Source organism: Trachurus trachurus (genome assembly GCF_905171665.1).
Source record: "Trachurus trachurus genome assembly, chromosome: 6".
Classification (NCBI taxonomy): Eukaryota; Metazoa; Chordata; class Actinopteri; order Carangiformes; family Carangidae; genus Trachurus; species Trachurus trachurus.
This window is the reverse complement of record NC_139897.1, coordinates 35,449,005-35,466,849: the sequence shown is the minus strand read 5'-3', so window position 1 is coordinate 35,466,849 and position 17,845 is coordinate 35,449,005.

The window sequence follows — 17,845 nt, the reverse complement described above, 5'->3', positions numbered from 1 at the left end:
GGGCCGGCACTGCCAAACGGCGCTCCTCTTCCACTCTGCCATCATGCAGCCACAGCAGTGCCGCTGCTCGCCTCGCAGTGAGTGAGTGAGTGAGTGTATCATTGGGGGGGGGGGTAATTGAGCATGAGTGCAGTGAGAGAAGAGCGGTGTTGTACGGCCAGTCGGTCACTCTGTAAATGCCTGGAGTTGTACAGTAGGGAAACTGAAACTTAAGAATCGATCTCATCACACAAGTATCAGCAATACCAACGTTAGTATCGTAATGACAAACAGGATGAAACCTGAGAGCGGGGGGGGGGGGGGGGGGGGCTGAGTCATAGTTCATACAATTATGACCGTGTGTGTGTGTGTGTGTGCGCATGTGTGTGTTTAAGTTCAACGTCAATTAACAGACACACTCCCTCTGGAGAGTGTTTCTGTGGAGAGACAGGAAGTGGCTTCAACGTCCATCAGAGAGAGAGAGAGTTGTCCTGCAATATTGTAAAAACACCGTCATGCCAATAAAGGTTGTTGAAATGAAACTGAACTGAATTGAGAGAGAGAGGGAGAGAGAGAGAGAGAGAGAGAGAGAGATAGGAAGAGGAAAAGAGTGAGAGATAGAGAGGGAGAGGAGGGGAGAGGGGGAGAGAGAAAGCAAGAGGAAAAGAGAGAGAGAGAGAGGAAGAGATAGAGAGATATATGAAGATTTTTTTGATTTTTAAAACCAAACTTTAATTATCAGTCCATACTATGTCACACAACTCTATCAAATTCAATCACACAATTGCGACAGAGCAAACCAGGACATAATCAACTGAGCAAATGACAACAACAGAAAAAGACTCAGAACTTCAGGACTAGCGAGTCCTCCTGGACCGAACACAAAACACCATTCACAGCCCAGGTCTTCACAAACCCCTCTATTTGGTCCGTCAGCCTGTAGAAGCTGAACTCCACCCTCAGCCGAGCTGCCAGCATCCCCGTTACCATAGCCACCACCTCCTGTGACCCCTGACCCCTCACCCTGTTCTTACGTGTTTTCCAAGTGACTAGCTTTGATAACCCTGAGATGTAGTTGATGAGTGTGTGTGATGCCTTCTTGTTTGCGGAGTAGCGTGGCCCGTAGATGTATGAACAGAAAGTGAAGTGCTCCCCTAACCCCTGCACCCAGCCCTGCAGCAGCCTGAACAGAGGCTCCAGTCTGGGACACTGGACAAACAGGTGTTGTAATGTCTCAGTGTCGGAGCAGAAGGAGCAGCTGACCCCCGTGCTAGGATCAAGGTGTGCCAGATACCTGTTTGTAGCTATGGCCCCATGTACAATCCTCCACTGGAGGTCGCCCGTCCGTTTTTCAACGGGGGGTTTGTACAGGGACCGCCAACAACCTCCTGGAGAAGAGCCCCTGCCAAAAAACTCAGTCCACCTCGACACCTTCAGCTCGGCCAGAGAGCGCAGGCCTGCCACCTTCAGGACGATGTTGTACGCCTCCTTTCTCCCCAGAGACTCCAGGTCTCCCAGCTGTGGGGTCCTCAGAGAAAGCAGGAGGTCCTCCTCCTCACGCCACTGGCCAACAGCAGGAGAAACCATCAGGGCAGGAAACACATATTCATGCTGCTCATCCCACTGGTCCAGAACAGTCCGGTCCTTCACGAACCCCCTAAGAACCTCCGGCAGGGACCCACAGACCTCTGCCACCAGCCTGTGCAGCACTCTGCTGGACCTGATGCTAAGTCGCTCTGCCAGGTGGGGGATGGAGGTCCTTAGGAGGTGACCCAGCTTCACGCAGCCGGCCTCCCTCAGTCTGATCCTGAGGCTGTCGGAGGACAGGACCCCCGAGGTGATAAAACTGTTCCACAGCAGAGGTTCTTCAAAGAGCCACATCCCCGGTGTTAAAGCAGCCTTCCGCTGGAACGTGAAGACCTGCGCCGCCTCGAGCACCGACTGGTAAAATGGTGTCAAACCAGATAAGTCCACTGAGCTGAGCTCAAGCAGAAACAGATGTTTATCGTATCCAAGACGACCGGCCTTCCTCAGCAGCAAGCAGGCTGTGTCCATCCACGGCAGACCGAAACTGTACAGGAGTCTCTGGGCCGTCTGCAGCCTGAAAGCCGCGACCCGTGCCGCGATGTTGACCAGGCCTTGCCCACCCTCATGTACCGGCAGGTGAAGCACCGCTGCTCTCAGCCAGTGGTGTCCCGACCAGAAGAACTCCACCATCTTCTTCTGGATGGCTTCAACCAGGCCCCTCGGTGGCTGCAAGACCCTCAGCTTGTGCCAAAGGGTCGAGGCAACCAAGTTATTGACAATCAGGACTCTGCCCCTGTAGGAGAGCTGAGGGAGCAACCATTTCCACTTAGACAGTCTGGCACACACTTTCTCCGTCACACCCTCCCAGTTCTTCCTCTGAAACTCCTCACTCCCCAGAAACACCCCCAGCACCTTCATGCCCTGCCTCCCCCATCTCAGGTTCCCTGGTAACACCGGGGCCCCTGTTTCCCCCCATGACCCCAACTGCAAAGCCTCACTTTTCCCCCAATTCACCCTTGCTGAAGCAGCTTTGCTAAAAAGATCCAAGGCATGTGTTATAAAAGACACGTCTCCCTGATTCCGAATAAAGACATTAACATCATCAGCATAGGCCGAAACCACCAGTGGGGGCCGGTGAAGCAACCCCGGCAAACTGATCCCAGATATATGAAGAGGAAAAGAGAGAGAGGCAGGGAAGAGGAAACGAGAGAGAAAAGAGCGATATGAAGAGGAAAAGAAAGAGAGATAGATAGAGAGGGAGAGAGAGAGGAGAAGAGAGAGATAGGAAGAGAAAAAAAGAGAGGGATAGAGAGGGAGAGGAGAAAGAGGAAAATAGAGCGATATGAAGAGGAAAAGAGAGAGAGATAGAGAGGGAGAGGAGGAGAGAGAGAGGGAGGGGAAGAGGAAACGAGAGAGAGATAGAGAGGGAGAGGAGGAGAGAGAGAGGAAGAGGAAAAGAAAGAGATAGAGAGGGAGAGGAGAAGAGAGAGAGAGAGAAAGAAAGAGGAAAAAAGAGAGAGAGATAGAGAGGGAGAGGAGAAAAGAGAGAGAGGAAGAGGAAAAGAGAGAGAGGGAGGGAGAGGAGAAGAGAGAGAGGAAGAGGAAAAGAGAGAGAGGGAGGGAGAGGAGAAGAGAGAGAGGAAGAGGAAAAGAAAGAGATAGAGAGGGAGAGGAGGAGAGAGAGAGGGAGGGGAAGAGGAAACGAGAGAGAGATAGAGAGGGAGAGGAGAAGAGAGAGAGAGAGAAAGGAAGAGGAAAAGAAAGAGATAGAGAGGGAGAGGAGAAGAGAGAGAGAGAGAAAGAAAGAGGAAAAAAGAGAGAGATAGAGAGGGAGAGGAGAAAAGAGAGAGAGGAAGAGGAAAAGAGAGAGAGGGAGGGAGAGGAGAAGAGAGAGAGGAAGAGGAAAAGAGAGAGAGGGAGGGAGAGGAGAAGAGAGAGAGGAAGAGGAAAAGAGAGAGAGGGAGGGAGAGGAGAAGAGAGAGAGGAAGAGGAAAAGAGAGAGAGGGAGGGAGAGGAGAAGAGAGAGAGGAAGAGGAAAAGAGAGAGAGGGAGGGAGAGGAGAAGAGAGAGAGGAAGAGGAAAAGAGAGAGATAGAGAGGGAGAGGAGAAGAGAGAGAGGAAGAGGAAAAGAGAGAGAGGGAGGGAGAGGAGAAGAGAGAGAGGAAGAGGAAAAGAGAGAGAGGGAGGGAGAGGAGAAGAGAGAGAGGAAGAGGAAAAGAGAGAGAGGGAGGGAGAGGAGAAGAGAGAGAGGAAGAGGAGAAGAGAGAGAGGAAGAGGAAAAGAGAGAGATAGAGAGGGAGAGGAGAAGAGAGAGAGAAGGTCAGAGGTTGTGCGTTTCTGTTTAATTGACGTTAATATGTCCTGTACGTAATCACCTGCTGTGTGTGTGTGTGTGTGTGTGTGTGTGTGTGTGTGTGTGTGTGTGTGTGTGTGTGTGTGTGTGTGTGTGTGTGTCGGGGTCGTGCTTCCTGTGTGAGGCTCAGTGTTCGGATTAAAGCTTCTTATGTTAATTGAATCCAGAGAGACGACTGATAACACACACACACACACACACACACACACACACACACACACACACACACACACACACACACACACACACAACCACACACACACACACACAAAACCACACCAACCACATTGACTGAGCCAATCAGGAGCCACCGTGGAGGAGTTAACACCTGATCTATGACATCACCACCAGGTGTCATCAACACCTGCAGACGCTGTGAACATGAATTATGAGCCTCTCTGCTTCCCATAGCGCCATCCACTCCACTACTACACCAGCCCTGAACCTTCACAATAAAACACCAGCCCTGAACCTTCACAATAAAACACCTGCCCTGAGCCTTCAAAATAAAACACCAGCCCTGAGCCTTCAAAATAAAACACCAGCCCTGAGCCTTCAAAATAAAACACCAGCCCTGAGCCTTCAACATAAAACACCAGCCCTGAGCCTTCACAATAAAACACCAGCCCTGAGCCTTCACAATAAAACACCAGCCCTGAGCCTTCACAATAAAACACCAGCCCTGAACCTTCACAATAAAACACCAGCCCTGAGCCTTCAAAATAAAACACCAGCCCTGAGCCTTCACAATAAAACACCAGCCCCGAGCCTTCACAATAAAACACCAGCCCCGAGCCTTCACAATAAAACACCAGCCCTGAGCCTTCACAATAAAACACCTGCCCTGAGCCTTCACAATAAAACACCAGCCCCGAGCCTTCACAATAAAACACCAGCCCTGAGCCTTCACAATAAAACACCAGCCCTGAGCCTTCAAAATAAAACACCAGCCCCGAGCCTTCACAATAAAACACCAGCCCTGAGCCTTCAAAATAAAACACCAGCCTTGAGCCTTCACAATAAAACACCAGCCCCGAGCCTTCACAATAAAACACCAGCCCCGAGCCTTCACAATAAAACACCAGCCCCGAGCCTTCACAATAAAACACCAGCCTTGAGCCTTCACAATAAAACACCAGCCCCGAGCCTTCAAAATAAAACACCAGCCCCGAGCCTTCACAATAAAACACCAGCCCTGAGCCTTCACAATAAAACACCAGCCCTGAGCCTTCAAAATAAAACACCAGCCTTGAGCCTTCACAATAAAACACCAGCCCTGAGCCTTCACAATAAAACACCAGCCCTGAGCCTTCAAAATAAAACACCAGCCTTGAGCCTTCAAAATAAAACACCAGCCCAGAGGTTTCAAGGTAAACATGACCCCAGGAGTTTCAAAATAAAACAACCGTTGTCCGTAGTGAACGTGTCGGCGTAAACGTGTCGGTGTAAACGTGTCCGTGTAAAGGGTGTTGGTGTAAATTGTCTGTAGTGAACGTGTCTGTGATGAACAGGCCGCGTTCAGTAGCCTACTGACCAAGGGGGCAGTTGTGGGTCTGAGAAGTGAAGTCACTTCCGCGTTCAACAAGCTGCAATCCCCTCTTTTTCCTCTGGGGGCTGGTGTCAGAAAGCAGCATTCTCCATAGACCCCCATGTTAAAATCACCCACTTTACATCCTCAGTAAACATGTTAAAAGCCTGGTGTCAGAACGTTTTCTGGTCTCAACCAATAGTTTCTACCCCCGCACACACTCTGAGGGGTTTAACTCTACTGTTTGACTGTTATTAGGTTAAAACTCTGAGGGGTTTAACTCTACTGTTTGACTGTTATTAGGTTAAAACTCTGAGGGGTTTAACTCTACCGTTTGACTGTTATTAGGTTAAAACTCTGAGGGGTTTAACTCTACTGTTTTACTGTTATTAGGTTAAAACTCTGAGGGGTTTAACTCTACCGTTTGACTGTTATTAGGTTAAAACTCTGAGGGGTTTAACTCTACCGTTTGACTGTTATTAGGTTAAAACTCTGAGGGGTTTAACTCTACCGTTTGACTGTTATTAGGTTAAAACTCTGAGGGGTTTAACTCTACTGTTTGACTGTTATTAGGTTAAAACTCTGAGGGGTTTAACTCTACTGTTTTACTGTTATTAGGTTAAAACTCTGGCCAATTAGGACACAGAAACGTTGAGTGACAGGTCCGAGCAGCTGCTTCGAGGCCAGTGGGCGGGTTCTCGGCCGGCCAATCCAACATGGCGCTGTTCAGGCCGCCATATTGGAGTCACAACAACGACTCCCCCAAAACCAATGGCTGACGTCACGGATGCTACGTCCATGTTTGTTACAGTCTATGGTAGAAACATGACAGAGGAACAACAACAGCTCCTGTCAGGACACGTCCTGTGTGTGTGTGTGTGTGTGTGTCACTGTGTGTGTGTGTGTGTGTGTGTGTGTGTGTGTGTGTGTGTGTGTGTGTGTGTGTGTGTGTGTGTGTGTGTGTGTGTGTGTGTGTGTGTGTGTGGTTGTAGCCAAAACATCACGAGGATCTCCAATCTGGATCAAGATCTGTCTCCTGCTTCTGATCTGATTTTATTCTGAAAGTCCGGACTGCTGCTGCCGCCATGGCAACAGAATACCTCATGACGTCATCGTGACATCATATCATATCAGCCACATCATCAGATTAGACGAGAGGGGTCTGGCTGCAGACCTGCACTGTGGGGACGGAAGTTGATTCGAAGCTTTTCAAAATAAAAGCGAATAAACCGGAAGCATGTATTTGTGAAGTTTTTTTTTGTGGTCAATAATGGACAAACGCTGGGCTTAATATATGAATAAAATTAAAACTAAATTGGCTATACCGTGTGTGTGTGTGTGTGTGTGTGTGTGTGTGTGTGTGTAACGGAGTTTTGACGGGCCTTTTTAATAATCAATCGGTGGATCAATGGATGGACATGTTAGGATGGGTGTATTTGTGTAGTCTTATCTGTCATAAACACGTTTACTGTCACGGACTCGGTGCCACCGAGCTCTTTTTTAATTTTTTTTCCAACTTGACGAGAGCAGTGACAGCGGAGGCTCTGAGCAGCAGCGGTGTGGAAGGCAGAGAGCCTCCACTGTCCCTGTAACAAGCTACAAGTAGTGGAGTAGATAACAGAAACATCATGCAAATTATGATACAAGCATCATGAAATTTGGTTTGGTTGTTCTCTAGGGCCTATTGATGAAATCTGTCCCACTAGACATGTGAAAATCCAAGATGGCGGCCATTTTTAAAGATGGTGGCCAAGTTAGCCCCCCGAAGTTCTTTTTTTTCATAGCAATGTGTGTAGTTGACTAATGTGAATGACATTAGTGATACATTGTATTGTATTTGTATATAGACACATAGATGGCATTATTAATGGAAAAGGAGAAAAAAAGATTAAAGCAGAAGTAAGGTGAATGTTTGTGTTAATATAAGTCTTAAATAGTTGTATCTTCCGACAGCAATCACTTCTATAGAGTGTTTGGTCTGAAACACGGGTCTGTCAGTCACTCTGCTCTGCTCTGAGCCCAGGAGAAAACTTTTATCGTATCCTACAACCTTTATCCAATGAGGAGAGAGAACGGCATAAAGGGGCAGTCCTCTCTGTGTGTGCAGCCAAGGGATGCGCGTGAATGTGGTGACGTAGGGACGAGGGCGGGGACTGCTAACATAGGGGCGGCAGTGGCTCAGGTGGTAGAGCGGCTCGTCCAATGATCAGAGGGTTGGCGGTTCGAATCCCGCTCTGTCCTGGTTGCTGCCGTAGTGTCCTTGCAAGACACCTTACCCACCTTGCTCCTGATGCCTTGCATGGCAGCTTCCTCCATCAGTGTGTGAATGTGTGTGTGAATGGGTGAATGTGATGTACTGTAAAGCGCTTTGGGTATCGTTGAGATGGAAAAGCGCTATATCAGGGGTACTCAAATACATTTGTCGAAGGGCCAGAATTTTTCTTAACAGACACCTTGGGGGCCGAACATTCAAATAGGCCTAGATTGAAATTAAATTCACCTTTTTCGTCTAATAATTTAAATATTTTTATTTTACTTGTAAGCACATCATTTTTATTTATACACTTCATGGTGTTTTGTAAATGTCTTGACATTATCATTTACATATCATGCTGGAGCTTTACACTGCTGACTTGTATCCTCAGACATGCCCTGTGATTTTCAGCTTAAATATGACCTGACCATCACAGGACATGTCTGACTCTGTTCTGAGGATACAAGTCATTGGTCCTGAAATGTGTGTTTCTCTTCTGTAATACACATTCTACATCTCGGAGGCGACGTCTTTACACACACGGGCTTCCTTCACCTTTCAAACGAGGCAGAGCTCAGTGGGAAACAGTAGGAGAGACACAGGCCGAGGGAACCGGGACACAACACCGGGGGAGAAGCAGGTCGTGCAGCTGTGCGCCGCAGACGTGCACGAAAAAACAATTGCGTCTCATCAAATGCGCGCGGCTACGGCTTTTGAGTTGTGAACGTGCATGACGCGCGGCTACATTGAATGGGTTTGAGCGCGCGCAAAAGACGCTTCATCTGAACGGCCCCCCATGCATGATGCACACACAGTTGAACCAAGACGGCGGTGAAAATCACCCACGGTCTGTGCAGACAGGCAGAGAACCCTGCAGTCCAGCCCGCCCCCCAAACACTCGCGCATGGTGACTTGGGTTCGTATGCGTTTCTGTATCCCAGTGCAGGGCCTCACAGGCACACAAACGCTCCGCACGTGTTTCCATGTCCCAGCGCTTTGACTTCCAGGTGCACGGAGCCCGAGAAATACAGTATACAGTAATATGTAAACTAGTAGAACTCAGTCGCGAGCCTGATTGGAAGGTTCGGCGGGCCGGATGCGGCCCGCGGGCCGCCTATTGAGTACCGCTGCGCTATATAAATACAGACCATTTACCATTTAACTCCATCTGCTGACAGGAAGTTAGCCAAAACCACCGGATCACTTACTTCTGCTTTAATGTATAACTTTACTGGAAAAGTAACGAAAAAGGACACCAATAGGCTAATAGGCTGTGTAACTTCACACTACACACAAAAGTCCCTCAAGCTGCTACTGGTCACATATGCAGCTGCAGAGTGCTGGGCAAGGAAGCCCTGATTTGAAGCTATTGAACAATGTTTGATTAATTAAACATAAACTGGTCTTTCCTGTAGGATTTATGTTAGGCTACAAGCCTGTTTCTCAGAATAGCCTACCTATTGACTATCATGACAACAAAGCACTGACAAATAAGACTGATGTGAACATTCATATCGAACTCTGTAACACACTCATGACACAAGCCACACATGCTCTCCCTGTGCGATGGCCTGGGTAGTGGACAGTCTGAGGACAGACTAGAGCTTTCAGGTTGAAGTTTATAATAATTAAATGCACCGATGAGACTGTGCTAGTGTAGCTGATGTCATATCTGGCCCTCTGCATTGTGTTTCTCACGGCCTGCCCTAGGTGGGGTTCGATCCCACAACTTCACGCACCGGAGGCGACGATGCTAACCTCTTCGCCAAGAGGTTGACAACCACTTGGCGGGTTGGTTAGCACGTCTTTTATGGGTGGAGTGAGTGCACATCCGTTACACTAGGTCTCTGCTGTACGTCTTGACCACATGTCAGCTGTTCAGCTGTAGTAGAGGAAAACTCGGCTCGTGCTCCAGTCATTAAAAAAAACAAAAAAACTCTGGTATAGCGACTGGGCTAAAATGTATGTGGACGCTGTACCACTGGTCCTGCTGCATACCTGACGCGGTGCGGCACACCTGTCGCTCAGCAGCATACATGACGCTCTAGTTTTTTTAACTGGAATAGTTCCACGGCCAACATAGTGCTACATTCAGCCCCAGCCCCATCCCCCTTTGTTTGCATGACAAATAACACTAGAGCAGAATCGCAGCCTGTGTGTAACAAAATCACATTTGATCATATTGCATTAGAATTGCAAATGCAATTAATCATTGAGCCCTTAGTGCAGGTGACACTTCATTCATCTTTTGTTTTAATGTTTACAGTTCTTTTTTTCTCACGTCGTGCCCCCCCTTAAAAACTCTGGCGCCCCCCAAGGGGAGGCGCACCCCACAGTTTGAAAAACACTGTTGGGCGCTATACCTGTATAAAATCACAAAATCCAACTCAACAGACTTGAAAATATAGGAATTGACACCAAGATCAATAAAATAAAATAAAAACTACACACATTAAAGGTGATAGCTACAAGTTTAATTCCTTCTGGCCAGTAGGTGTAGAACTCACACTGCTCTTGCTCCAACCTTCAGTTTTACTGGTTGCCAGTAGCTAAAGTTCTAATGCTGTTGCCACAGAGATCATTCCATGCCGACGTTGCCAATGTAACCAGATGTAAATATTTATATATTTCGGACCCACCAAAATTTATTAAACAATTATTTATATACTATTTTTAAGAAATTAAGTAAAATTAATACTTTTATTCTGCACCCCTCTAGACATTCTGTGGATGCATTATTTAAAAAAAATAATCCTTTTGATGAAAAAGTTGTAGCTATAACCTTTAATATAAAAATAGTGATTTATGAGGCTAATTTTCAAATGTCCAATCAGACAAATTTGATCAGAAGCCTCTCGAGAACAAATACACCAAATTTCATGCTTGTATCATAATTTGCACAATTCTACGGAAGCGCATTGCATTCACTTGATAAAATAAAATTTAGACACCTTATCTCGTAATTACGAGATCTTTTCTCGTAATTATGAGATCCTGATGTCGTAATTATGAGATCCTGATGTCGTAATTACGAGATAAAGAAAAAGGAAATGTCTATAAATCCGCTCTTGTTGTCTTAATAGATGAATGCTATGGTGGTGCAGTGGTTAGAGCAGTTGCTACCCGTACATGAAACCGAGGATCGAATCCTGGGTGGAGCACATCGTTCTCGTTTTGTATATTAGGTCACTGTAGCCTACATTATTAGACAGCGGGGGACACACCGGCCCACGTAACCGATTGTGCCGTTCATACACACCAAAGACCCCGGTGCCTGGCCGCCGCCGCCGCCGCTGCTCTAGTGGCGGCCGGGCACCGGGGTCTGTGGAGCGGGTTCATGAAGCCTGGTTGTCCCGACATGACTCAACTCACAACACTGTAACGTTATGTTGTGTGTCTTGTGAGTCATGTCGGGACAACCAGGCTTCATGAACCTGCTCCACAGACCCCGGTGCTTGACCGCCGCCGCCGCCGCTGCTGCTGCTCCAGAGGGGAAGGCGAAGCTCACTGCCAGGATCACCGCCGGAGCAGAGGCGGCGGCCGGGCTCACACACCCGGGGAAGGCGATCCTGGCAGTGAGGGTGTGTGAGCCCGGCACCGCCGCCGCCGCCGCTGGGGGCGGCCAGGCGGTGGAGGCGATCAGTGAGCTTCGCCTTCCCCACCCAGGGAAGGCCATCCTGGCAGTTAAGAGGAGAAACTTTCAGGTTCAGGAGCAGCGGAGCGGCTCGCGGCTGCAGCTCAGTTCACTTCACACACTGAGAATGGAGTTTGTTTTCTTCCGGTAGACGTAAACACGTAACACGTGTACCCCCTGTCCAATCAGAATGCTTCCCGACCCCCAGACGTTAAGCAGAATTAAATAAAGGCGATTTCATGTGTTTTCCATGTTAACCCCAATTCTGAATTATTATTTCCATGTAAACTCGAAGGAGAATATTTTAATTTCAAACTATTTAATTCAGAATAATTAATTCCGAATTAAAAAACATCATGTAAATGATTAACCCCACCATGGGATTCGATCCTCAGTCTCCTGTGTGAGAGGTAACTGCTCTATCCACTGTACTACCATGGACCATTGATTCTGATCGAGACAAGAGCGGACTTATAGACATTCCTTTTTCTCTATCTCATAATTACGAGATCAGGATCTCATAATTACGAGAAAAGATCTCGTAATTACGACATCAGGATCTCGTAATTACGAGAAAAGATCCAATCACAGGACCCCCCACTCTGGGTTTAAATCCCTGGGTTTCCTGCATTAGTCTCAGAACTGAAGAAGCCTCTTGGATGAAGGTGAAACTTCTTCAAGAAAGAAAAGAAGTCCAGTTGCTGTTTTACTACAACTCCACAAGAATGTAGATCCATGTTCATGCTCTCTGTAGATCCAGAATCCTTCAGCTCAGTCACACACCTGTTCACCTGTCTGGACGGTGCGTTCAGGTGCAGCTCCAGGTCGTAGGACTGTAGGCTGAGCGACAGGCGGCCATGTTGATCCAGGACGACAGAGGAACACGGTTCAGATGCAAATACATGTAAATATGAGACCGGACCATGGTGAGGTCACTTCCTGGTTCTTCTCAGGACCAGATCAGATCAGATCAGATCAGATCAGATCAGATCAGATCAGATCAGATCAGATCAGATCAGATCAGTTGTCACCTGCAGAGACCTTCACCTGGACACGGTGACTTAGAGATAATGCACCCAACACCACCGTACAATATTAAAGCTATCAGTAAGCGATCCGGTGGTTTTGTCTAACTTCCTGTCAGCCGATGGAGTTAGCAGTCCCCGCCCTCGTCCCTACGTCACCCCTTGGCTGCACACACAGAGAGGACTGCCCCTTTATGCCGTTCTCTCTCCTCATTGGATAAAACTTGTAGGATACAAGGAAAGTTTTCTCCTGGGCTCAGAGCAGAGCAGAGTGACTGACAGACCCGTGTTTCAGACCAAACTCTCTATATGGTCCTACAGAATAAAAACAATATTAGGAGGCCAGTAAATATCGATGGACAAATGGTTGAAACGGTCGATGATTTTAAATACTTGGGCTCATACATCGACAGTCGTCTTAACTTCCAAACTAATACAGATCATGTTTTTAAAAAATGTTCACAACGCCTCCACTTGATACGCAAGCTTAACAGTTTTGGAGTGAGTCAAAGTATTTTAGAAACGGTGGAAAGTATCTTATCGTTTAACATGATCATGTGGTACGGAAACCTGAATATTAAAGGGAGAAACAAACTGCAGAGAATAGTGAACACGGCCTCTAAGATTTTAGGGAAGCCACAGAAACATTTGAGCTGTCTCTATGATGAATTAATTAGAAGTAAAGCTGAGAAGATAATTAATGACTCCTCTCGTCCCATGTACAGTGAGTTTGAGCTTCTGCCTGCAGGGAAGCGGTTTAGACGACCGACGGCAAGGAAGAACCTTTACAACCAGTCCTTTGTCCCAGAAGCTGTCAGCGCAATAAATAAGACCAGAATGTGGTAGCTAGGTAGCTAGGTAGCGAGGGCTTTTCCTGCACAGCAGCTTCGTACTGTGGTGGTGTGCTTTATGAAATTACGAAATGATGTACAGTTACTGCCGTAGGCTATTTTTATATATTTTTCTATCCTTGAAATGTTTTTTTATTGTGTTATTATGTGTTCTTGACGTCTATGGTGGTGAACCTAAAGAGGAATTTACACTCCGTGGATAATAAAGTTTTCGTATTTGTATATAAGTGATTGCTGTCGGAAGATACAACTATTTAAGACTTATATTAACACTTACTTCTGCTTTAACTGTCTGATAGATGCACTTTAACATTTCACCACTTTGTGTTCCCTCCTACTGATGCAACCGTTGTGTGATGTATTATGGACTAGGCTTACTATTTGTTTTGTTTTTGTCTTATTACAATGTTATTTTTGGATCATGGGACTAGAGAAGGAAATGAGCTCTTGAGCTAAATCTGGCAGATTACAACACATTATTAATGTAGATTCCCATTACAAATAAACAAATAAATGGAATGAAGTGAAGAGAGACTCTGCAGCTTTAAGAGTTCAAAGTACCTTCTGTTTATGGCTTTAATATAAAACTTTATTATGTCTCCTTATCTGTGGTGAACATCCACACACACACACACACACACACACACACACCCCTCTGTGGTTAACCTGATCCTCCATCTTCTCCTCTCTGACTAATTAAAACCTGAAGTTCATTAACTCGGTTCATTAATAACGGGGCCGTTTCAGTCAGATCCAGATCCAGATCACCGTTAGAACCGACTTCACGTCCGGACCGTTAGGACCCGGGTCTCACAAATACCGTATTTTCCGGACTATAAGTCGCGTTTTTTTTCCTAGTTTGTCTGGCCATGCGACCTACTGTATATTCAGAAGCGACTTATTAAAAAACATATAGCCTACGATATGACCACAAGAGGGAAGTGAGGCTTTTATTTCTAAATCCCTCCTCATTCAGTAGCTCATCTTCAAAGTTCAAAGTTCAAAGTTCAAATCTTTATTGTCCCAGTTGGGAAATTGATTTGCAGTCAGGATGTCCAAAGTACATAACAACATACAATACCAATAAATACACATAAAACACACACACACACAGAGCAATCAACCTCTGTTAGGAAAAACAGCACATAAAGCAACACATAACAACACATAACAACACATAACAACACATAACAACACATAACAACACATAACAACACATAACAACACATAGAACACATAGAACACAAAGTGGGCAGAGGAATTAATTTTAAGTTTTTTTTTTCTTTTCTTTTTTGCCCCGGGCCGACGGGGGGCCATTACATGAGATCCGGCTATTAATTAAATGTTTGAAAAATAAATGCGACTTATAAACCGGTGCGACTTATAGATGTTTTTTTCCTCTTCATGACGTATTTTTTGACAGATGCGACTAATAGCTACTCTGGTGCGACATATAATCCGGAAAATAGGCCTACAGTAAATGTAAGAGTTCAAAGTACCTTCTGTTTATGGCTTTAATATAAAACTTTATTACGTCTCCTTATCTGTGGTGAACATCAGCACGCGCACACACACACACACACACACACACACACACACACACACACACACACACACACACACACACACACACACACACACACACACACACACACTGTACAACATCATGTGGACAGTCTGCCATCTCAATAAAAGAGGTTAGTTAACCTATAAAACACTTTACACTGTGCACTCGCCTGAACCTGGAGACTGATACAAACTCCTTTAACAGAGGATTAAAAGCAGAACAACAATGCTCACATGTATAAATATGGACTTTTTCACTGTTACTAGAGCCTACTTTTACTGTTATGATCATGATTTCTGTTGCTCAGTCTCCTCTCGTTGATCTTGTGCTCTGTAGCTATTTTTTAGTGACTTTTTTAGTCAAAGTAAGAGTCAGAGTAAATGTCTTATTCTCCACATCAATGAATGACTCTAATAGTTTGTAAATGAATGTAAGGAGCTTTTAACTCTTGTTAGTGAGAATGAACTCTTTGAAAGCAGCTGCACTGATGTGCTGCTTTTAGGGGTTAGGGTTTCCTTCTCTGACAAACACAGCTTGTGTCCAATAGGATTTTAGAAAAAGACCTGAAAGTAACCAGTACTTTTCAGCCGTACTACTAATTAACTCCAGTAAAAGTACTAATATTTGTCTTGGAAATGTATTCAAGTAGAGTAATAAGTACCAGAGAAATATAATACTCAAGTAAAGTACAAATTCTCTGGATATAGTAGGCTACAGCAGCCTATAAGTAAATTTACTCCATTACGGCTTTATGCACAGCTCCACTACTTCCTGAAATAAGCCAGCTCCTTTATTTACTGTGTTACATTATTGGACCAACTAATTAATCCAGGTGTCTAACTAACTAACTAATCAGTAATAATCAGGTAACTAGTTAATTAATCAGTTGGTCCACTAATGTAAGACAGGAAATAAAGGAGCTGGCTTATTTCAGGAAGTAGTGGAGCTGTGCATAAAGCCCACTGTCCACCACTGTGTATCTGTGATGTCCACATCAAATAAAATAAACATAACATAACATAACACACACACACACACACACACACACACACACACACACACACACACACACACACACACACACACACACACACACACACACACCGCAGCACCTCACCTGTTCTGGGCTCCGCATGGACGCAGCGGCGGAGTTTCCCGGTCCGTTAGAAAGTCGCTGCTCTCGGACTGAGACTGAGACTCTCACCGGGGGGGCACCGGGCACCGGGCACCGGGCACCGGACACCGGACACCGGAGAGGAGGGGGCAGCAGCAGCAGCGGGAGAAGTTGTCCGGTCCAGAGACGCTGTGAACACGGAACACGCCCAAAGTTACCGAGAGGAGCGGAGAGAGGAGAGGAGAGAGGAGAGGATATGTGTGTCTATGTGTATGTGTGTGTGTATAGACAGTCTACTCTACGGTGAGGAGGGACCGGGAGGGACCGGGAGGGACCGGGAGGGACAAGATGGCGCGTCAAGCTCCCGGAGGAGAGGGAGGAGACACCGGAAACAGGCAGAGGGACCTTCACAATAAGACTGGACGGGACTGAGAGATGGGGAGAGAGCATGGGTGCAGATCCCGGGGGGGGGGGGGGGGACATGTCCTCCCCAATTTCTGAAAACCATGAATTGTCCCCCCCAATAAAAATACCCCAAACTATTCAACATTTAACAAATGTATTTTCAGACTTCACATTCTTCACATCTAAAAAGAAATGATTGAAATGGTGGAACAAATAATGTTTGACAAATGTGTTTCTGATTCCACATCCCATCATGGTCTCCTCCACTATGATGCAAATTAATGGGCAGTTTCTTACACAGACATCAGCAGGCTTTAAAGAAACGACCCCCTCAATCTTAGGGCTTCATATTTTGATATTCATCCATATCAATTAAAGCAGAAGTGAGTGATCCGGTCGTTTTCGCTAATGCTGCGTTCCAGGCAGGCTTTTGAAATCATAAATTACAGCTTCAAGTCACAACTTACGACTTTGTAGCGTTCCAGGCAACCCACACTGTTAGCCTTTGCTGTAAAACCTACAGTTAATTACTTTAAAATGTCCAGTAAAATAACTTAAAAACATTGAACAGTATAAAACTGTAACATGCATTGCATCATGGGAGTTTTATTATAAACTAGAGTATATTACTGTATAATTTCAAAAATGCAGTAGTATACTGTTGTAGCATGGGTCCACAAAACAAAAACAGTTATTTACTAGATTACTTACAGTAAACTACACTTTTGTATTTTCTAGTAAGGTACTGTAGTTTGGATTAGGCGGGAATGCATCTAAAAGCCATTTACCAGTTGCCAGTTACGTTAAACAAAAGAAGAGGACGAAGAAGACGGTGGACAAGTAAAGTTCATTCATCAACCTTGGTGGAGAGAGGCTACACCGTTGCGGTAAGTTTAAATGTAGAAATTAAACGTCTTGATTAAACCTGACCTGATTTAACCTTTGCTTAGCATAATGCTAACATTACTCTGAATGATGTTATTAGCCTGAGATGTTCAGACAGTCACAAACACATAGCTACTTACCGACCAAGGTTAGCTAACCTAACTGCTAAAGTCATGTAGAAGATTAACATCTAGATAGACACCACTTATGAATTTCACCAAAACATTATTAATTCGCCTGGGTCTGCGTGCGTGTGTGAGTGTGTGCCTGTGTTTCATGGCAGGAGGTAACGTTAAGTAGCTAGTTAGGCTATGTGCTCTCTGGTGATAAATGTTCATACAATATGATCATTTGAATGCGGCCAAACTGCTGTAACTTATGCTGCTCGGTGTAACACCCAATCCCTCCTGTGTGAGTCCTGCAGACTTGAGTCCGTTAAATTATTTATTTTATTATTTTTGTCCCTAATGTCCTAGCTTTAGTAGCATGCTAGGATAGCCTTAGCCTGCTTTATTGTCGTCCCTTGCGCTCACTCTGTTCAGAGAGGAGCCAAGGCAGCCAGCCCAGTCACGTTTCTTGTCGAGAAGATTATGATTTATAATCTTGTGTGTGCGTCTGTAATATTAATTTGATTCAATACCATTGTGAAAGCCTTGACTGTCAACTATGCCCAGTAAAAATCTTAGAAACATTGAAAACAGTACAAAACTGTATAATTTCAAA